The sequence below is a fragment of the Mesocricetus auratus genome, unplaced genomic scaffold (genome assembly GCF_017639785.1).
Source record: "Mesocricetus auratus isolate SY011 unplaced genomic scaffold, BCM_Maur_2.0 Super-Scaffold_100029, whole genome shotgun sequence".
NCBI lineage: Eukaryota > Metazoa > Chordata > Mammalia > Rodentia > Cricetidae > Mesocricetus > Mesocricetus auratus.
In genome coordinates, this window is record NW_024429210.1 from 907,261 (window position 1) to 930,989 (window position 23,729).

At 41.4% G+C, this 23,729-nt stretch overlaps 1 long non-coding RNA gene across 1 annotated transcript in view; it reads right to left on the minus strand.

Annotated features, from left to right (window-relative positions):
- Window positions 1–1,336: 1,336 nt before the first annotated feature.
- LOC121134643 overlaps window positions 1,337–23,729 on the minus strand; it is a 33,014-nt gene continuing 10,621 nt past the window's right edge. The window contains exon 3 of the long non-coding RNA XR_005871742.1: window positions 1,337–1,687. This is a non-coding gene — a long non-coding RNA (uncharacterized LOC121134643). The remainder of the gene's footprint in view (window positions 1,688–23,729) is intronic.

The window sequence follows — 23,729 nt, forward strand, 5'->3', positions numbered from 1 at the left end:
TGAAACAACATTGCTTCTTCTAGAAACTCTGTCCAATGTGTTCGATGTATCATTTATGCTAAAAATCACTCCCTCTCCCTTTCTAAAGAAAGATACTTGAAACAGGAAAATTCCTTTTTCTTTTCTTTTTACCTGAGATAAGAGTGGCTTTGGGCTCAAGGGTAGATGAAAATACTCGGCAAGGGACATTGGGGCTTTGTGATAGTGACAGGAAAAGCCCAAGAAAAAAGAGACCCTTGCTGAAGGATGCATCCTGAGAGGGGAGGCAGGGCTCTGGTGGGGGAGGAGGGAGGACGGCAGAGAGTGGAGAAGATGAAGGAGACCTGGAAGTGACTATTATTTCAAGAGATGGCCCTGATAAGCTTGCTATACAGCATGGAGCTTGGTCAGTGACCTCTGACTGCACTCAGGTTACATTGCTGTCACTATTGAGTTGTCACAGAGATGGTCTCATTCCTTTAAAGACAAGAACAAAGTACAACTCTGCTGAAGCTAGGGTCACGAAACCATTGGGATTTCCACCTATTCCACGAAGCATAGGTACGGGAGACATCTAGGACTTCCAGATGCCTACTACTGCTGAGCCAAGTGGGGTGCTGTGGCCCCATGTTAGCATGATGGGGTGGAACTCAAATATAAAATAGGGGAGTTGTTGCAGGGTGCTGGGGGCACTATGAAGAAAACAGAAAAGGAACCTGTATGGGGTGAATTTGATTTCACTAAGGCAATGGCTAAGAGAGTTTATTGTCTTCACAAAAGTTTTCTCAGTCATTTACAAATAACTATCCTTGAATTCTGTTTTTAGTAGATTCATTTTGCTTTCTTTTCCCCAGAAGAGATGTTGTCTCTCCTTTTTAAAAAACATATTTTTAAAAAATTTAGTAGTATAATACCATAGAGACCAAAACTATATAAACTTAATAAAGAAAGAGGTTTGAATGGTTCAGAACAGTCCCGTTCTGAAAACTAAACATGCTTCTTTTCCTCCTTGGTCAATTTGGCATCACAAATTGACTTATTTGTGGCTGTTATTTGTCTCCATGATTTCCCTTAATAGCAGGTTTCGCCATCCTTATAGTCACAAAGTATTTCCTTATGTCCATACCAAGTCCTTTTGGACTCTAATTTAAGGCCAGTGTCTATGGAGTTGCTCACTGTCATCTAATGAACAGACAGACACGTGGAGTTCCTTTTGAAAACTCACCTGAGCCTTCCTTTGCTAAAGCAATCAGCCCCAACCTTCTGTCCCTCCCTTCCTTGGTGCACTTATGAAAACATTCATAAATAAAGGGTCTGAGGAAATACAATCTAAAATGATTTAATGTAATTCCTTGTATTCAAATGACACTCACATGTACATTTAAAACAATAGTCCCTTTTATCCTGATAACCCATCTGAAAAATTATTATTCTTTTTTTTCTTTTCTTTCCACAGGAGATCATTGAATCTTGGCTCACTCTGCCAGAATTCCTCTAATTTTTAGTCTCTTTTGTATAAATAAAACTGAAGAGGAGCAGGACAGGTGGCCCAGTGGTTCAGAGAACTTGCCGCTTTTGCAGAGGACTTGGGTTTGGGTCCCAGCACCCACATAATGGCTCACAATCGTCCACAGTTGTAGTTCCAGAGATCCGATGCCCTCTTCTGACCTCGTTACATACCAGGCATATACGTGGTGTGCACACATACCTGCAGGCAAAACACACACACGTAAAATAACAAAATGAAAACAGAAGTCTACAGAATAGCTGGAATGGAGAAGTATTTAACCTTTCCATGGAGGTAACTTTCAGGTTTCCTATTGAGCATTAGTTTGATGAGCCTCAGCTCATCATATACAAGATGTGGCTTCTTAATGCATGGGAGAGGGGCCTGGCCCAGCCCCAACTTATTGTACCAGACTAATGTGAGTCCTCATGGGAGTCCTTACCTATGAGGAGGAAAGGAATGGGGATGGGCTAGGGATCAGTGGGGGGGGGTCAGGAGGAGTCAAGGGGGTCAGGAGGAGGTGTAGGAGGGAGAACTGTGGTTGGAATGCAAAATGAAATTTTGAAAAGAGAGAGATGTGGCTTGGTAGCTGGCTCAGTCCCATGCAGCACATACTCACACACATGGGCACATACACAACTGCACACGTGAAAACATCTTACAGGATTAAAAATTAAAGTGTTTCTTAATTAACCTGAATTGCTGTCTGCTTTATGTCTTAGAATTCATGTTTCAGTTATATGCTGTTCATAAGTCATATTCTGTTTAAATTCAAAATTGGCTGTTTCTATAAAACTTAATGTCTGCCAGGCAGTGGTAGCACACGCCTTTAATCCCAGCACTTGGGAGGCAGGGGCAGGCAGATCTCTGAGTTTGAGGCCAGCCTGGTTTACATAGTGAGTTCTAAGACAGTCAGGGCTATGCAAATAAACTCTGTCTCAAAAAGAAGAGAAAAGGAAAGAAAAAAAAAAGGGGGGAAAAAGGTGGGTGGTGATGAAGGCCTTTAATTCCAGCACTAGGGAGGCAGAGGCAGGCAGGTCTCTGTGAGTTTGAGGCCAATCTGATGAAGCTAGTTCCAGGACAGGTTCCAAAGCTACAGAGAAACCTGTCTTGACTATGATAACTGCATTTTTGCTAGAATTACGAAATTTAAATCTAAGAATGTGGTCATATTTTTGATAAAGTCTGTACTAACATTAATGCCATATCGTGTCTAACCCAGACTCAAATATTAATATGTGTTAGTATATGTGGAAGAATTATATGGACATACGTGTGTGTGTGTGTGCTCAAGTGTGTGTGAGTGTGTACATGTGCACTTTTCTGAGAAATAGAATTTTGAGAAAATGACCTTCAACCAGTAGAACATCTACAATTTGCCAACTCTCTTCCATCCTAGCCAAATAATCCCAGTTTCATTTTTTCAGACATTCAGATTTATAGACATTAAAACATATCACCTGAGGAAGTAAGGGCCACAGTGGTACACATACATAGCTATGCACCTAAAGTCTTTTTGACCCCTTCCAATGATAATCAAGACAATACATGAATGAGATTCTGGGTTACTTTCTTCTAGAATCAACTGTACAAACAGATATTGAGGATCCCATGGACTGTCCTCGGTCTCAGCTCTGTGGAACAAATGATTAAGCTTCTGGTTAGTTTGAAATATGCATGCATGGGACCTATTTTGGGGAGCTCAACATTAGCGAGCTATTGGCAATTTTTTCAGAGCTCCTATTCACCAGTTTTCAAATTGGAACTTGGTAATATTCCTCAAAAGAAGTATAAAAAGTACACAGATGTGCTTGACAAAAGATATCCACCATTTGAAGCTAAGCTTCTTTCCCAGTATAGTATGCTGCCTATAGTGCAATCCAGATATTTTTTATAAATCTTGTACTTATTTTATGAAAATCTCTATTTCATTGCATTGCTTTTATATTAAAAGCATTCATTTGTTAGCCATGAACATTTAAAGTATACTACAATTTTTATAGCCCTGTTAAAGAATTGAGAGGCAGCCTGAGGCCTCTTAGTCTCACGGGATAGGGTGGGTACACATAAATCCATTCTTGGTTTTGGGGCCTTCCCGCATGGAGTCAGGAGCTGCCATGTGGCTCTATGCCAGTGTCCTACAACTTCAGGGTCTCCTTTGATGGCCTTTGATCGGACCATTGTACCCGCGAAGCCAAGGTAGAAAGCGATGTGACCTTTCGGTAACCTTCCTTTCTTGTGTGAGAGTGAGACAGGTTAATTAGGCTTGACAGTGCGGATGACCCTTTCAAGTCAGGTAAAATGACACTGGTGTGCTTATCACTGGTAGACAACCGGGAATATAGCTTGTACTGTCTACGGAGAGAAAGGAGCTCGTTCATTGTAAATGATTTTTGAGGAAGGCTAAAAGATTCCCCAGAGGTTGCCAGGCCAACTCCATCTAAGAAGACAATGGTACTATTTCAAGGGGTTGAGGCACATGAAGGGTGCAGAACACACTTGCCCTGATGAGTTATTATTGATAACCCCCTCTTTGTCCTTTATTTAACATAATTGTTAAAGTTCAGAGTGCAGAACCAGAAAACCCACATGGAGGGGTTCCTTTCATTTGTTTGTTTGTTTTTTGTTCCTTTTTATATCTTAGTGGCAATGAAATATCTCAGGCAATCTGAGTTGACAATATATGCATTCTATTAAGCAGCCTGCTTTTCTCACAGTATAGTCTGAAAACGGTGCTAATTTAGTCATTTTTATGACTAGCACCTGTGAATGTGCATGTACTTGCTGAGGGAGAGACACCCCCTGAGGGGTCCCCCCATAGAGAATAGAGAATCTGTTGCCCTTCTTAGTAGAGAAGGCTGCTGGGGATGCAGGGTGGCAGCATCCCTTCTATCTATATAAGAACCAAAACCCTATATAGGGCTCTTAGGAAGACAAGCCCTTTGATGTGGTATTACTTTGAAGCTCAATACTTTATTTCCACAAGTGTTGGTTCTGTTTCTGTTCTAGCAGGTCAGAGTCTAATAGAAGAAGAAGAGGAGGAAGGGGAGGAGGAGAAGATGAAGAGAAAAGGGAGAGGAGAGAAAAGGAGGCAGGGGGCAGGGGGCAGGGAGGCAGAGAGGCAGGGATTAGATCTAGTCTCAGTGGAGACTCATAGCAGCCTATAGTGGATTTGTGCTACACACACATTGGGTCCCATGCAGCCAGTTTTGGACCAGTATATGGTGTTTGTCCAGCAGGTCTCCAGATGATACAAAACCCTGCAGTGATAGTCTCACTTGGCAAGGACCAGTGGACTTCGGGGCAGTATAGAATACTGCTGGGACCACACAGCCTGCATGCTCTCTTCTCTCTGGTAATACTGATGATTCGCTTTGTGGTTTTAGTGTCACTTTGTCAATCACGTATGGGACAGATGTGATCATTCCTGGAAATCCCATTTGTTATTGAATATTTTCCCCTAAAATTCTTTGGGAGTTAATGATTCTCAGGTTTCTTGTCTAGGGGGTGCCAGCTGTCACTTCAGTCCCTGGGAGCTGTTGTGATTCAGTTGTGACCTGATTGGAGGCAGATCACCCTTACTTCTGTTAATGTGTTTTGGGCAATAATATTCTTGAAAATGTGTGCCTATGTTCCCCATTTTTTAGTTTTGTAAAGAGAGGGTGTGCCTGGCTCAATATTCTGCCAGGCTAGAAAAATGATAAGTGTTATTTTTGGTTTAAAGATGATTTGATGTAAAAGTTGGGGGGGGAAACCCCATATTTGGTATATTTGTTTTTGCTGGAGGCTAACATTGGAGAATGGCAAAAACTTGCTTGTTAGTATGGAAAAACATGCTTGTTTCTGAAATATAAATAAATATAAATGACTGGAGCTATTTGGAGCCGGTCACTTGTGTGAAACTCGTCTGATGGTCAGACAATTCATTCCTTCATGCCAATGCCCCTTTCCCAGTCTCAGGACCTGAACCCAGGCTGCAGCAGGACCTCAGCACACACAGTCCTGGCCTCAGCAGCATGATCTATGGATTGATGATGTGTGTCCTATGTCAGTAATGAGAGATTTCCAAGTAACAGCAAGAGTTACCAGAAAAAGAAGAACTAAATCTGTGTTCTGTTGCTATCCTCCTTATGGGCTTTCACTACACAGAGCTGGCAGGGAAAACTCCTGTCTCCCCATGCCACTAACACAGTCAAAAAGAGGCAGGTTTCCCTCTAAAATAACTCATCACTCTTAGTAGACTTGGGGTGGGCAGAGATGGAAGGATCATGTTATATTGCCCCCTTTTTATTAGACGAGGCCTTACCATAGTCAAATAGCCAAAGCAAAATAGCCAAAACAGGCCTTGAACTTGCTGCCATCCTACCTTAGCTTCCCCAGTGCTGGTATAACAGGCATGGGCTCACCCCAGCCCCCACTTCCAGCCTTGCTGGAGTGAAAGTGTATCTTACAACTTTTCTCAGGAAAAGAGGGGGAGTTAAAAGGGGAAATCTCTTCTCTTCTCTTTTCTTCTCTTTCCCTTCCCTTGCCTCAAATGCCTCCCTTTTCCTCTCAAGTTACTCAGAACTTAAAAGATTACCACCTAGTTTATCTAATAAGCTGAAAGCTCGGCTAAACATTGAAGGTATTTAAATCTGAAATTAGTTTCCTGTGACTTGGAAATAACATAAATCTTTCCACATTTTTATTTTACATTTCAAAAAGTTTGTTCTTTGCAAATTTGGAGTTTTTGATATTTTGTGATCATACTTTCGGGTCCCAACTCTTCACAGATCTGTCCTCCTTTCCACCCAACTTTGTGTTCTTTGTTGAAAACACTTCAAGCTGCCCTTTGTGATGCCCAAATATAATTTTGCTTGTTTGTTTGGTTAGTTTTTGTGAGAGGTTTCTCTAGTAGCCTTGGCAGCCTGGGATCTGACTGTGTTTGGATATATGGACCACTCATAGAGATTACTGCATCTCTTAGTTCTCACCTGAAAAACTTCTGTTTGCAGAAGATAGTGATTGACACAGAGACCTACAAATGACCAAAATATGGAGAAATAGATACTTATATATACTGCATACACACACACACACACACACACACACACACACACACACACACACACACACACTGCTCACCGCTGAATGATCGTTGCGGAAGAGGGGGTTGGAAGACTGTAAGAGCCAGAGGCAATGGATGACTACAAGGAAACATCTAGAGACAGCAGGGCAGTTGCACACATGAGTTCACAGTGGTTTTGAGGGCATGCACAAAACCAGCGCAAGTCCAAGCCAGACCAAGACTCCTCATGGAGAGGAGAGTCGGGCAAACAATCCCTTGCCTAGCTGTGGCACAATCAGCAATTGTTATCTGCTGGGAAAGAGGGTCAGTTTGCTCTAGAACAGTCCCTGGTGAGTAAGCCACCTTGGTAAGGTTAACCACATCTTAAGTGTGGACTCTGCAAAGCGATTTCATTCTAAAGACATTAGGAAGGAGAGGGAGGACAAAAGGTAACTTGCCATCAGAGACATGTGACAACACTACCTTGGCCAGGAGATTAAAGTTAAGCACCAGAGTGACAAAAGTCTAATAACAGCAGGCAATGTGGTGAGACAGGCACTTTGTCTCTGCAGTCATTGTCCTCCAAACTCATAACTAATGCCTTATCATGAGAAAATTGCCCAAGAAAAAGGTTTTCTGCAATATACTTTGGCAGCACTCCACAAAACTGCCAAGTCCATCAGAAACATCAGATCTGAGAAGACCCTAACGCAACATGATAGTCAAGTGTCATGTCTGGATAGGATCCATCCTGGAGCAGAAAAAACATGTTGGGTATAAGCTAAGTGGATAACATGGGTGAGTTAACACTGGCTCATTTGCAGACAAATGCACCATAGGAATATAAAGGATCAATAACAAAAAAGCGGGTGCAAAGTATTCAGGAATGCTCGGCATCATCTCTGCAAATTCTCTATAAGTCTAAAACGATTCAAGTGCAAACGAAGTAGTGATAAGTGATGAGCAATTTCATGTTCCAATTTGAGGGTTTAAAGATTTCTTTAAGCATACAAGCTCTGGCTGTCTCACTGTAATTTTTTAATTATATATACTCATTTGATATAAATTTTAGTTCATAAAATAATTGTATCTGAGGCTTAAAAGATGGGTGGTATACTCATGTAACTCTTTGCAAGTGAGCTAGAAAAAGATGGGCAGGACCCTGTGATGCTGTGGCCTGACTATCAGGAATGCCAACCACAAGCAGATGAGATGAGTCAGTAGATAAAGGAATCCTAAGTTCAAGCCCAACCCATGTACTGATGGAAGGACAAAATGGACTCCACAGATTTGTTCTCTGACCTCCCCATGAGTGTGGTTACATGAACATGCCCACACACATCATACACATGACAGTATTAAAGTTCCTGAAAATGAGCCCAACCACAAAGTTGAATGTGTTGAATCTACCTCTGCTCATTACTGCACTCGATTTAATTTGCTAATTCCTAAGGGAAGAGCAGATTCATAGCTAAAAATGTTATACAATTTCCAGTGATTTATCACTATTTTAAACTCAAAAGTGATCTAGTGGCATAGAGGACTTTAAAAGTCACATTTCTTCAGTCTTTAAAAGTGCTCTTTGGTCCTGGATGTTGGTGCTGCTGTGCCCAGACATTCACCAGCTCAGAGTGGAAGCAAGAATGCAACTTCCAGGAACATGCCTGAGAAAAAGCACTTACAGTGACTTCCAGTCATGGCTGCCCCCTTAGAGACCCACAGGGGCACTAGATGCTAGCTTCTGGGCAAGAGCATTCTTGTCCACTTTCTCATTGCTTGTTGGAGTGACTCGGGATCTCTGATGAGTAATGAAACCAAAATGTGTAATTGAGTCCACCTCCAAGGACTAGATAATTTTTAGATAATTAATAGATGCATTTTAAACACCTTGCCTCTCAGGAACAAAGAGACCCAAGTCTAGGGGCACTTGGTTGGATCCTCTGGATACTGAGTTGTAGCCATTTAGAATTCTCAGAATCATTTTTCTTTCTCACAAGTTCAGCATCTCTAATCCAAAAATCCCAAATGCCTCAGTTTCTGAAACGTTGTGAGTTCCAACATGAAGTTTCAGTGTACACAGGCTTTAAAATACCATTCACAACATTGTTTAAAATGTTATAATAAATAACCCCTCATATCTTGACATTGCTATGACAAAAACCTAAGATAACAACTTAAAAGTTGGAAAGATTTATGTTCATGGTTCCAGAAGTTTCAGTCTATTGTCACATGACTTATAGCTAGGGCCTGTGGCAAGAACATGGTGATGGGAAGCAAAATGAAGCTGCTGACTCATGGAAGCCGGGAAAGAGAGATCAAGAGTGAGGAGGAAGCCGGGAAAATATACCCTTTAAGGGCATGTCCCCAGGGACCTACTTCTTGTAGCTAGGCCCTGCCTCCTATGGGTCCACCACCTGCTCATAGACCTCTAAGTTATGAGCATATCAGTAGATCAATCAGTTGATGGGGATAGAGCTCTTTCGATATAATTGCTTCTAAAGGCCCCAACTTCATCACATGAGCCTTTGGGGGGACTTTTAAGATCCAAACTAAAACTGTGCATAAGACATACATAAAATGAATTCCATGAATTTACCTGGGTCCTATTCCTAAGGGCATTTCAATATATGCTAATATTGAGGGGGGGAAAAGGAATACCCAAATCTGCAGTACTTCTGATCTGAAGCGTATTAGAGAGAGACTCCTTAAAAATAATGTGTTTTCGCCGGGCGGTGGTGGCGCCTGCATTTAATCCCAGCACTTGGGAGGCAGAGGCAGGCGGATCTCTGTGAGTTCGAGGCCGGGCTGGACTGATAGCCTCCAAAACAATACAGAGAAACCCTGTCTCATAAAAAACCAAAATAATAATAATAATAATGTGTTTTCACTGAGAGTAGAGTGTTTTCACTAAAATAAAAAAAAACAAACACACCACTCAATCTCAATTGAACAAGTTCTTCACCAGGCTCTGGAAGAGAACACACAGCTTGTTTGAATTGGCTTACTCACAGCAGATGTCCTAAAGCAGAAGAAGCAATCACATTCACAAGATTCACTCACAGATCAGGAACCAGATATCGTAGAGCCTACTGCAATTGCACTGTCTGTGACTGCACTCCTTAAATGCAGGCAGTTCAGACACTCGGGGACAAGATAGCTCAGAGGGTGGCCTGTTATGCTGCTACCCATTTCTACTCAATGGCACAGCTACCCAGCAGTAACTGGGTGAGTGTAGCTTTTCGTTCTGATGACAGTAATGAGCTCCTTCCAGAGAGGAGGAAAAATTGTTCTACGGTAGTGGAAAATTGCCTTAGAAAAGGATTCCATGGAGACATTGCCTTTCAAAAGCAATATGATGTCTGACTTATGGTGCACACTAGCCATTCAACAAAAACCAACATCATCAACTTGGACATACAAGAGAAATCACTGGTTGGGAAGACTGATTTGCAATCAAGTATATCATTTTCTTCCAAGGTGCCTTTAAGATTTTTTTCTAGTGGTAAACGTCCAAGCGTTAAGTCAGAAAAGACTACTGAGGCAGTCATAGTGTTCCTCATCCTCCAGTAGCATCAGCTAGTGGGGCTTTTTGTAGTGACATAATGAAGCACACATGGGGGTCCCACCTGTGAAATACGGTTACTACAATGGAACTAACTTTTATTTGACTTAATTTACATTGGAACAGTCATAAATGGCTAGGAAGTACCTTACTGGACAAGGTGGCCGGTGGCTTTAGACAGTGGGTTCTGTCTTATTTAAAACTAGCAGATATACAGCCCAGGTTGAGTCACACTGGTAGCTACGAAATCCCAAATGCAGGGTGTGGCATCTACGACTTGGTGCTGATCATCTTACCATCAGATTTCTTCAGCTGTAGAATAAGGGTTTGTGACTCAGCTGAGAAATGGGCTTTATGATCATTTTTTCAGACATTTTTACTAATCATACACTTCTAATAGTTTCTTTTTTTTTTTTTTTGCTTCTTGGTTGCTCTTTAATCTTGGTGATCAATTTGATAATGGCTGGTTTAGCCTACCATACCTTTATACAGAGAATTTAGTGAAACACCACTATAAACAATACACCATTTCTAGGTTAAGGGCCTTGATTATCTTAACCACTAAACTCACATGATAAAATTCGGTTTATTTCTGTCTGTACTAAGTCAGGCTAAGGAGAGAAGTCAACAGGCAGTTACATATACAAATGTATAATAATTCAAGGTGTTTCATTTTTATTTAATTTGTCTAATTTTTAGAGTGGCATTATCTTAACATTTACTATAAAACTATAAATTCCTTTAATGGACTCTTACTGAGCACAGTCACTATCTTCCCCAGAATCTTTTTTCATTGCATTTTACAAGTTTCAAAAATAACGATTTTGAAAACAATATTGAATGAAATGAAATCAAGTGGCATGAATATATTTGCTTCGTATTTTATGCCATCCATGAGTGTGTTCAATATTTTTATTTGCAAATTTTTGTGGCTTATTTTTATGTGTGTGAGTCTTTTGTTTACATGCATGTCTGTGTACTACATGGATGCAGTGCCCTTGGAGGCCGTACAAGGATGTCAGATACTCTGTAACTGGAGTCACAGATGTGGATGTTGGAACTCAACCCTGGGTCCTCTGGAAGAACAGCCAGAGCTTGTAACCACTGAGCATCTCTCCAGCCCCCATGGGCATGTTTAGACTAGTGTTATCACTGATTGCAGCAAAGCATGGACAGTAATAATTCCAAAGTTATCAAAGCAGCTATTCATTTTAAATTGTTGAGATCAGGAAATTTTTAATAAACAAGTTAGAATTTACATTTTTTCAAAAGGCTTTGAGAGTCATTGTCCAAGCTATGGTAAAATGTAAACTAAAAAAAAATTGTAATGTTGCTATGTACATGGACTTTCATACACCTCATTTACTATAGTACTACATGTAAGCCTAGAAAAGAAGCTCCTACTGTTGGTATGTAGTCCATCCTCAATGTCTAAGCTAAAAAAGCAAAGGCATCAAATACAGACTCTGGCCATCACCTTATATGGCAGTCCTACTCACTCTTAACTGGAAAAAAAAAACGGAAAAGTACTAAACTCAATTGTTTATGAGATAAATGAGTATCATTTTTTAAATGTAAAGAAAATAAGTCTTTTTCTCCAAACCCTGCCTTATGATTCACTTCACAATAGAGCAGGCCAGAATCTTCCCTCAGCCAACAAGCCTTTAACTGTGGGGCTTTCCTCTTCTCAGCGGGTTTAGAATGAAGAATTAACTAAGCTGAGTTGGCAATGGTGCTACTGCGGCTTGGGGCTACGCTTCACACCGAAAGCTGGGGTTTTGCTGCCACCTGTTGACAGTAATCACAAAAAGTAACTCTTGTCCACAAAGCACACAGGTCATAGTCGAAAATTCCTTAAAACCCTGTCTGCTATGTTGCCTTCATTTTTCAAGCGGTAAAAGAACCTAGTCTCTAGGACCTAGAAGGAATGCAAGACTTTCCCAACATTACTAAAAGGGAAACAGACCTGAGGCTCTAATACAGGCTGGGTCCTGAGTTCGGTAGTTGTTTTCCTTTACAAGTTAGTCTCCAAGTTGTGTAGGTGGCAGAGCACCTGAAATGCACAGTGTGCTTTACACAACACCAGAAGCACTGTTGTGTGCAAATCCGCCAAACCGACTAGTCACATCCTCCTCCGTATTATAGAGAAACCATTCTACACCCCTCCAAAGTACTTCAGTAAGTGTGGACTCACTTGCAATGAGGCTGAGAGAAGTTTGAGCATGTGTGAGGCAGGTGGGCCTCAGTGATGACGTAGCAGTCTGGAAGAAGGAGGCTGAGGCCTGCAGTTCTGAAGTGGAAAAGCCTGATGCAAGCTTGGGTACAATCCACAGAGCTGGAGAAAGAATCAGTAAAAGCCATAAAGAACTCTGTGCTTTGTTGGGACTCGAGGTCCAGGCTCTCTACGGGAGTAGAAACAGCTCTGGTGCTTGGCCTGTTCTCCAGGCATCAGCACTCTCTGGAGAAGACAGTTCTAGCTTCAAGGACTTAGAGGGAGCCAGGGCTTTGGGAAGGCAGACTAGGTCAGGAGCCTATTGGCACCTGGCTGGCCACATTTATTAACACACAGTAAATACACGGGCGACACCTGGAGTTACTTAGGGGAGGATCTGAATGGGGCTTGGAGTCCTCTTAACTACTGCGATGGTGGCAGAGATAGATAAATGATGTTTTGTTACCATGACTACAAGCACCAGGATTAGGTCACAAATTGATGTTTGTTAATTTCACCATTACAAATACAGTCATCTATTGGTACCCTCGGGAGACTGGATCCAGGCCTCCCCACCACTAACCAGGCCCAGGGAAGCAAACTCTGCCAGTGCTCAGTCCCTCACACAGTGACTGAGTGTTTGCATAGAGTCTGTGCACATCCCCTGGTGAATAAATCACCTCTAAATGTAATGGTATATCTGACTCCGTGTATAGGCTACACATGAATGTTCTACTGAATGCTCAGGGCCAAATGACAATAGGAAGTCTGGACATACACGTTCAGTACAGACACACTGTTTTGGCAAATATCCACAGTTGGTACAATCTGCAGGTATAGAGTATGTGGCTACAAATCACCAACTATACAATGTCCAAAAGTGAACCCAACTTCAAAAGAAAAGAAAAGGAAGTAGCAATTATTATAATCTGAACTAAAAGAAAGTTTTTGGATCTTAACATTTTTCATCTATAAAATGGGATTTATTGTATATAAAATGTATATTGTCCATCTATAAAACCATTATCTACCCTTTCTTCCTCTCTGAGATGTATGGGAATTTTTATTGTGAAATATGTCTGAATGAAGTAGGTACTCGTTCACTTAACCATTTTCACTGGTTTGCAGCCAGCCTTTTTCTTTGGCCAACCTAGCACTAACAAAAACATACCCACTTGTAGGCAGAGCTATCCAAGCCAGGGTGTCATGGCACTCGCACTAGGATGGAGTCCTGCATCTGGTTTGTGGCTCACTAAATAGCTATAGCTCCCCTGTCTTACCCACACTGGACATGCAGCATGAGAACAGAACACACGTTTGTGGACTTAAGCCCCTGAGATTTGTGGTTTGTTGAATTTCACATTATGTGGCTTCCCCTGAATGCTCCAAGAGCCCAGCCACATCTATGTTACAAATAGGATGTGTTTAAAAGTCATGCATTTAATTGACAGAAATAAAAAGGGGATTCTTGGGAGAGAAGTTTTAGGAAATATGTTTTTTTAAAGACTAACAAAATAAAAGAAGGACATGGGAAGGAAAGCACTGTTATACTCACATAGATGGCATAATTTGAATTATGGCCAAGAATCAGATGTCAATAATGATACTTTTAGGTGATAGAAAAAATACAATGCTTACTACAAATTAGCACCAAGGAAAATCCATTCCTTGCTTGGATTTCGAGGAGTTCGTATAATACATGAAGACAAATGGAGAACTCTAGTGATCAGATTATCTTAGCCATGTTACCTATGAAACTATTTGCTTGTCATGACTGTAGAGGTCCTTAGGAGTCATGACCATAGACATATGATCTTTAAACATCTGGACTTGGACATAAACAAAAAGAAACAGACCCACAGGCATACACAGATGACCTCATCATCAACACATTCCCCGTCCCTTCTTATCTCTGTCACTGTTCGCGTTGAGCACTGAGAAGACCCATCTCCAGGTCTGCTTTGACCACTCTCATCCACACCTTAGCAGTGTTGTGGAAAACAGCCTGGAAGATGCTGAGTGAAAGGACGCCCGAACAGGTAACACAAGCAGCCAAACAATGAGGCCTTTGAAGGAGAGCCGGTTTCCTAAGAGCAAATAGGACTAATTACTGGTTATGAGAGCAGTCACCTCAACTCTCATTTTAAAACACCCAGACTATTTCCTCACCTCCACGAGAGAAACCCTGAGGACAGTGGCTTGCCGCTCTCCAACCCAGACAGGTCAAACTTCTTTGTCCTTCCTGAGTCCATTATGAAGAAAGCAATGACACAAAGGGAATGCTTTTGTTGGCAGTCAGTTCAGAGCATGTTGCCATCCCTGTTTTTAACAACCCACTGGTCAGCCTGGGTGTAGTCACTCTTTTGAAAGTCGAGTCTTGAGGAAGTAGGTCACGAGAGCCAGTGTTGTTGGGTTTCCCTGAGCGTGACTGAATCCAGGCGTTCACTACTTGTGTGTGGCTTTAGAATGGGTGTCTTGCTGACACAGAGTGCCACCTGCTGATGTACCAACCAGAATGTCTAGTTACTCCCGCTGACCAGCAAGGCTGGACAGCTTCTTCAAAACAGGACAAGTGGGGCGAACAATCAGCTTGTTGCAGAAAGACTAGGATTGGCAGAAATAACCCAAGTGGGCCTCGATACACCAATGTGAAGGACTTGGGAATGGAACAGAGACAAGGGACATGAGAAAGGCAGAGACAACAGACCAAAGGCTCTGCCAGGAGCTGAGCTGGCGTTTTCTGTCTTGGCTGAGGCAGGGGTTTGCCAGTGTCCCTGAAATCAGTCTTCTTTTCTTGGTCACATGCCAAGTTCCAGTTTTCAGATTCCTCTACAATTTCCTATAGCCCTGAGACTGGATCTGACTAATGCAACAGAAATGAAGTGATGCGTACAACTTTCAGGCCTGACCCATAAAAACCACCTGCTTATACCCCTCTCTCTTTCCCCTTCTTGTTGCGGAATGGGTAACACTAGTATCCATGCACTTAAGCTAGCTCAGCTTCAATCAGTCTTCAAGACACTGACTAGCAGCTTTCCTCTTTCTTGCCTCTGCGTGCTGACTTGAAACCACTCAATCCTAGGACTTGAGAAGGAAAGGAACTAACTTTCTGTTCCATGGATCACTGAACTCTTGTTATAGCAGCAAGGTCTATCCCCACTCATAATTTTGATCACATCAATAACATTATCGGGCTAACACATTGTAGAAGTGATCTACGATTAAGTAAGTTGCTCTATTTCCCTTTTTACAAGGAATGCAGGAGGCCTGTTTTCTCCTCCAGTTTCCTCTCTCCTGGCTCCTGCACTGCCCTGCCCATGTGCACCAACCATACTAAATTCTCATATTCCCTCAATTGTATACCTTCCTCTTAGCTCCCCCATTCCCACAGCGTGTTCCCTAGACATTCATCATCATCTCCCCCACCTCAACCCTCCCTCCAGATCTGGAACTCTTTTGCCCTTACACGTTCTTGAGATTTCAGCTTAAATACCACTGCCTTGAGCACTTCGGTGTCTCTCCAAAACTCAGGGGACCACTGCTACATGGTACCATGTCATTAAATATCACTGCCTTGAGCGCTTTGGTGTCTCTCCAAAACTCAGGGGACCACTGCTATATAGTACCAGGTCATTAGGGCTGTAAAGCACTGGCTCACAGCTGCCTGACACTGTCCCTTCCTGAATCTAGGTTCCGTGAGAGCATGGCTAGTTGTAGCATACTGCCTGGAACATGGCAAACACTGAATAGATATTATTAAGCTTACTCCCAGAGCAGCCATCAAACTCTTAAGACTGGTTATTGACAGTGTTTGGGAACTAGATGATGTTTTCATATCTTTTGTAACTCCATTGTTTGATTCTCTCCCTTGTACACAGACATTACATGCATGTATATGTCATGTGACAATCTTTGGAAAGGGCTTTTGTTACTAAAGGAAAACAAGATGAAGTTCTAAAGGACTGTAGATTGAGGTGCTATATCAAATCATGTAGGCCAGTAAATAAGAGATGAAACCAAGTATTCATGGATTTATGAATATCTGAGTCTAGAAAGCAAAGAAGACCCTGTTTTTAGTACATTTTAAAAGCCCTGTTGTGACATTGTGAGTTACCAGATAAATTCTCAATAACACGGCTCTGCCATTCTGCTTTGTGATAATAAATCGATTTATTGGTAGATAATCTTTTAAAAGGTAGTTGTGACTTCTTCCTGGAGCAGCCTGGAGACACACTCACCCTGAGGTATGCACAAGGGACAGGCTCTTGTGGTGGGTGACTGGGGAAAATCTCATTCAGAAGAGGCTGGATGTACTTGATGACATGCAAAGGATCCCCAGGCAAATCTCATAAGTCCTCTTTAAGGTCTAGGTGGCAATATATTTGAGAACCAAGCAGGAGTCTGTGGCTTAAAAAATAGAATAAACCTCAGACATGGATCTTGGAAGAAGGTAGAGCTATAGAGATTGGACCATGAGTTGAGGAGCTCTCCAGGCATGAATCCTCACTTTCCAGGAGTCTCAGAAAACATTTGCAAGAAAAGCCTAAGATCATAGCATTTCCTAGGTTCTGTTTGTATTAAAAGTTTCACCTTGCAAGCAAAGGCAGCCAGAGGCAAACAGGTTGGTCAAGAAGATCAATTGAAGACAAAACATCCTCTGTTACTTACCAATAGGAGGAAAAGTCCAGTACTTACCTTCAGGAAAAAAAAAAAAAAAATCAGGAACAAATCTGAGCCCGGCCAGCAGAGGGCAGTGCACAGAACTTTGAGACTCCAAGGGACAGCTGCTTGAGAGTTCAGCAGATGCCAGTATGTATCAGGAATGAGGGATTGATTGCCTGTGAAACCGGGCTACTTTGAAAAGATGAGAAATGTTCTGAGAGTCCACAATTCCTGATGAGTAGGCTTTCAAAGTCAGAGGATTAGAATTGCAGGATGCCCTGTCCTGCTCCTCCATGGTGGGAATGTGAAGGCATTGTTTCCCTTATCCCCTGGACACCAGTCCCATAGGTGGGACAGAAAGAAGAGTGAGTAAGTTTTACTGAATTATCTTTAAATCTTAATTGCTCAGTCTTAGCTGTAGAGAGTCATGGGGACTGCCAAGATTGCTGTCCCATAAGCCAGTGAGCTACCAGTGTCTATAGGAGAATCCCAGAACTTAAGGCATAAACACATGCACATACACTTCCAACATCCAGGAACCTCTTCCACCAAACCAGGAGATGGGGATAAATGCATGCGGATGACTTCCTGGGGTTCCAAGGACTGCCTGGAGAAGGAGCAAATGAGCATTTCCACTCTCAAGCAATGAAACTTTCTTCCTGTGCCTATAAAACTGGGAATGTCTCGTTTCCCGGCACTCAGCATGACGACTGGTGCATTGGCCCTGAGCATTTCCATACCTGGGAGTCAGCATGCCTTGTCTCTTAGATAAACCACAAGTGATAGCTGATTATGAACAACACCACGAGTCCATCAGGATGACGATCTTGTGTTTGTCTGCACCCTGGCAAATCACAAGCAGTGCAAGCTCTGATACTCCTGCCTCAAACTCTAGAATTTATATCCTGGCTTTGGTGTCTTCAAGTCTGCAAAGCTTCTGAACCCTCCTGGATTCTTGGTCCCTTGGTCCCATAGAACTTGCTTGAAGCTTTGCCCTCCGCCTGAGGGGCGCCATTGCCTCAGAGTACCTGTCTTTTGTCTGCTGCAGAAAACTGGCCTACGAGGCCAGGATCTATTCTTTAGAACTCGCATCTTTGGCTTCTTTTTATATTTCTTCCTACTCAACCCGAATTTTGTATTCTGACACACTCTCTCTACAATCCCCATCTACTCCTCTGCTAACCAGCACTTCTCTTTCTTTCGCTGAGACTGCCTGTTCGAGATTCCCCATGTAAGTGAGAGGGTAGTGTATGTGTCTCCCTGGGTGTGCCTCATTGCAGTCTATACAGCATACAGGGTCCTCCAGGGTTGTCGGTGTTGACACAAGTGGCTGGGTTTCCTTCTTCTGAAAGCTATCAGTGCTGTTGCTGAGCAGTTGAAGGTTGATTTCCTGTCTTGCTTACTATGAAAAATGCAATGCGCGTGACACTGAGGGTATGTCTTTGACATACCGATTTCACAGCCGTTGGGTGTCACCCAGCAGAGGAATTGTTGGGTTATGTATCTATTGTACCTTTGATATTCTGAGAACACTTTGCACTCACTGCTTACCAAAATGGCTGTGCTAATGAGAATTCCTACCAACAGTAAAGGTTCTTTGTTTTCATGTCTTCCTCGATTTCTGTCTTTCTTTTTGAAATTTCTTTAGTTTTATTTTGTGTATGAGTATTTTGCCTGTGTGTATGTATGTGACTATGCGTATGCCTGGTGCCAGTGGAGGCCAGATAGCATGCTGGATCCCTTGAGACTGGAGTTCTAGGTGGTTGTCGGGTATGATGTGGGTGCTGTGAACGGAATCTAGGTCCTCGAAAGAACATTACCTGTTCTTTTTTTTTTTTTTTTTTTGATTTTTACGAGACAGGGTTTCTCTGTTTTGGAGGCTGTCGGTCCATCCTGGCCTCGAACTCACAGAGATCCACCTGCCTCTGCCTCCCGAGTGCTGGGATTAAAGGTGTGCGCCACCAACGCCCGGCTCATTAGCTGTTCTTAACTGCTGAGTCACCTCTCCAGTACTTTCTCTCTCCTTTTTTTAACAAAAGCTGTCATACCCGGTGGTCAGCTCACTGTGGTTTTAGTTTGAAGTTCCTTGATTATTGATGTTAAGCATTTTCTTTGTCCTTGTTGGCCTTTGTATGTCTTTTGAGATATTTCTATTCAGGGCTTTTGCACAGTTTAAAGCAGGTGATTTGAAGGTTCGCGTGTGTTTCCTGTCTATTGAGTTGATGGATGCTTTTTGTTCCTTGGATAGTGACTCTTTATCTAAAGTGTAACTTGTAGTATTTTCTTCCAGCTGTAATTGTCTCTTCAGTGTGTTGTTTCCTTTGCTGTGCAACAAAGTTCAGTTTAATGCACTCCTCTTCGTCTACGTTTCTTTCGCCAGCTGTACTTTTGAATTATACCCCTGGAAATCAGCCTGGTGGAGCTTCCACCCTGGGATTTTTCTAGTGATTTTCTTAACAGCTGTGTCTTGAATTTAAGTCTTCAATCAGTTTTAAACTACTTCTTGTTTGAGGAGTGAGATAACGGTCCCATTTCATCCTTTCTGCTTGTTGAGAACCTGTTTTCATAGCATCATTTATTGAAAAGACTACCCTTTCTCAATTGTGTGTTCTTGACATCTTTGTCAAAAATATGTTGGCCAGTAGGTACATGGCTTTATTCTGCATCCCGTTCCATTGACCATATTTGTTTTTACACCAGTAGTATGCTGTTCTGCCTACCGCAACTTTGTAGTGACTTTGGAAACCAGGCAGTGCAATGTGCCTGCAGGTCTGTTCCTTGATTCTGTGTTTTGCTACCTTAAATAACTCATTTTCAACAGTTTTTGTCATCAGTCTTTCAGATTTTCATGCAATCAACAGTTCACAGTGATTGGCTAAAGGGTGAAGTAATGGCCTAAGAGATACTAGTCGGATAAATTTCACTGATGGGAATGTACTGTGAAAGTGCTTCATTCATTGCTGCTCCAGCCTCCTCGGCAGTAAACAGTACAGCTGTGTGCCACCACACCTGGCTGATCAGTCATTTTTTGTTTTCATTTTTCTGATCCTGCTTTATTTTGCTTAATGAAATGATTCCAGTTGCACCCACTTTCCAGCAATTGTCTTTATAGTTACATCAAATTCCACCTGCATAAGTGTCATGCTTTCTTTACCCATTCATCTGTTGATGGACAGCTAAGCAGGATTGCTTTTGCCTGCAAAATTTCAAGATGTCATTGTTTTGTTTTGTTTTTACTGCTAAGCAGTACTCCATTCTGTAAATGTACCACATTTTCCTTATCCATTCTTTGGTTGAGGGAGATCTAGGTTATTTCCAGGTTCTGGTTATTATAAATAATGCTGCTATGAACATAGTTGAGCAAATGTCCTTGTGGTGTGAGTGTGCATTCTTTGAGTATATGCCAAAAAGTGGTATTTCTGGGTCTTGAGGTAGATTGATTCCCAATATTCTGAGAAAGCTCTTTACTTATTTCCTTTTTTTTTTTTTTTTTTAACGAGACAGGGTTTCTCTGTATTGTTTTGGAGGCTGTCGGTCCAGCCTGGCCTCGAACTCACAGAGATTCGCCTGCCTCTGCCTCCCGAGTGCTGGGATTAAAGGCGTGTGCCACCACCGCCCGGCCCCTTACTTATTTCCAAAGTGGCTGTACAAGTTTGCACTCCCACCAGTGATGGAGAGTGTTCCCCTGACTCCACATCCTCTACAGCATAAGCTGTCATCAAAGTTTTTGATCTTGGCCATTCTGAGAGATGTAAGATGGTATCTTAGAGTTGTTTTGATTTGCATTTCTCTGATGACTAAGAATGCTGAGATTTCTTTAAGTGTCTTTTGGCCATTTGAGATCCCTCTGTTGAGAGTTCTCTTTTTAGATCTGTACTCTTTTATTGGGTTATTTGGTCTTTTGATGTCTAGTTTCTTGAGTTCTTTGTATATTTTGTAGGTCAGTCCTCTGTCAGATATGGGAATGGTGAAGATCTTTTCCCATCCTGTAGGTTGCCCTTTTGTCTTGTTGACCATGTCCTTTGCTTTATAGAGGCCTCTCAGTTTCAGGAGGTCCCATTTATTAATTGTTGTTCTCAGCATCTGTGCTGCTGGCGTTATATTTAGGAAGTGGTCTCTTATGTCAATGCATTCAAGGCCACTACCCACTTTCTCTTCTATGAGGTTGAGTAGAGTTAGTTTTATGCTGAGATCTTTGATCCATTTCGGCTTGAGTTTTGTAAATGGCAATAAATATATGATCTATTTGCAATCTTCTACATGTTGACATTCAGTTATGCCAGCACCATTTGTTGAAGATACTTTCTTTTTCCCATTTTATAATTTTAGCTGCTTTGTCGAAAATCAGGTATTCATAGGTGTGTGGATTAACATCAGGGGCTTCGATTCTATTCCATTGGTCCATCTCTCTGCTTTTATGCCATTACCAGGCTGTTTCCATTACTGTAGCTCTATAATAGAGTTTGAAGTAGTCAGGTATGGTGATACCTCCAGAAGTTCTTTTATCGTACAGGATTGTTTTAGCTATCCTGGGTTTTTTGTTTTTCCATATGAAGTTGAGTATTGTTCTTTTGAGGTGAGGTCTGTGAAGAATTTTTCTGGGATTTTGTTTGGCTTTGCATTAAATCTGTAGACTGCTTTTGGTAAGACTGTCATTTTTACTATTTTAATCCTATCTATCCAAGAGTATTGGAGATCTTTCCATTTTCTGATGTCTCCTTCGATTTCTTTCTTCAACGACTTAAAGTTTTTGTCATACAGGTCTTTCACTTGTTTGGTAGAGCTACCCCAAGATATTTTATGTTATTTGTGGCTATTGTAAAGGATGTTGTTTCTCTGGCTTCTTTCTTAGCTCATTTATTATCTGTATAAAGAAAGGCAACTGATTTTTTTGAGTTATCTTGTTTCATGCTACAGTACAGAATGTGTTTATCAGTTATAGTAGTTCCCTAGTAGATTTTTGGGGGTCACTTATGCATACTATCATGTCATCAGCAAATAGTGAAAGTTTGGCTTCTTCTTTTCCAGTTTGTATTCCCTTGATCACTTTTTGTTGTCTTATTGTTTTAGCTAGAACTTAAAGTAAAATACTGAATAGATATAGAGAGGGTAGACAGCCTTATCTTGTTCCTGATTTCAATAGAATCACTTTGAGTTTCCATTTCGTCTGATGCTGGCTGTTGGCTTGCTGTATATTGCCTTCCTTATGTTTAGGTATGTTCCTATTATCCCTAATCTCTCCGAGACCTTTATCATGAAGGGGTGTTGAATTTTGTCAAAGGCTTTGTTAGCATCTAGTGAGATGATCAAGTGGTTTTTCTTCTTCAGTTTGTTTAGATGGTGGATTACATTGATAGATTTTCATATGTTGAACCATCCCTGCATGTCTGGGATGAAACCTGCTTGATTATGGTGGATGATATTTCAAATGCGTTCTTGGATTTGGTTTGCCAGTATTTTTATTTTTATTTATTTATTTATTTATTTTTGCTTTTCAAGACAGAGTTGCTCTTTATTGTTTTGGAGCTTGTCCTGGAACTTGCTCTGTAGACCACTCTGGCCTTGAACTCACAGAGATCCGCCTGCATCTGCCTCCCAAGTGCCTGGATTAAAGGCATGCACCACCAATGCCTGGCCAGTTTGCCAGTATTTTATTAAGTATTTTTACATCAATGCTCATGAGGAAGACTGGTCAGTAATAGTTGTATCTTTGTGTGTTTGGCTATCAGGGTAACTGTAACCTCATAAGAAAAAGTTTGGCAACGTTCTTTCTGTTTCTAATGTGTGGAACAATTTGAGTATTGGTATTAGCTCTACTTTGAAGTTCTGGTAGAATTCTGCACTGAAAGCATCTGGCCCTAGGTGTTTTGTTTTTATTTTTTGGCTGGGAGACTTTTGATGATTCTTTCTATTTCCACAGGGGTTATAGGTCTATTTAGTTTGTTTATTTGGTCTTGATTTAATTTTGGCATGTGGTACTTATCCAGAAAATTGCCCATTTCCCTTAAATTTTCCAATTTTGAGGACTACAGATTTTTGAAATATGACCTGATGATTCTCTGGATTTCCTCAGTGTCTGTTCTTATGACCCCCTTATCATTTCTGATTTTGTTAATTTGGATATGCTCTCTCTGACTTCTGGTTAATTTGGATAACGGTTTGTCTATCTTGTTGATTTTCTTGAAGACCCACCTCTTTGTCTCATTAATTCTTTGTATTGTTTGCTTTGTTTCTATTTTATTGTTTTCAGACCTCAGTTTGATTATTTCCATCCATCTACTCCTCCTGGGTGAGTTTGCTTCTTTTTGTTCTAGAACCTTCAGTTGTTCTGTTAATGCACTAGGGTGGGATTTCTCTAGCTTCTTTATGCAGGCACTTAGTGCTACGAACTTTCCTCTTATCACTGCTTTCATTGTGTCCCATAAGTTTGGGTATGTTATGCTGTAATTTTAATTGAACTTTAGGAAGTCTTTAATTTCTTATTTCTTTCTTGAACCAGTGGTGATTTCAGTTGTTCAATTTCCATGAGTTTATGGGCTTTCTACAATTAGTGTTGTTGAATTCTGACTTTAACAATGATGTTCCAATAAAGATTTAGGTTTTTTTTCCAATTTTTTTGATATCTGTTGAGGCTTCTTTTGTTGCCGAGTATGTTGTCGGTTTTAGAGAAGGTTCCATGGGGTGCTGAGAAGAAGGAATATTCTCTTGTGTTTGGGTGGAATGTTCTACAGATGTCTGTTAGGCTCATTTGAATCATAAC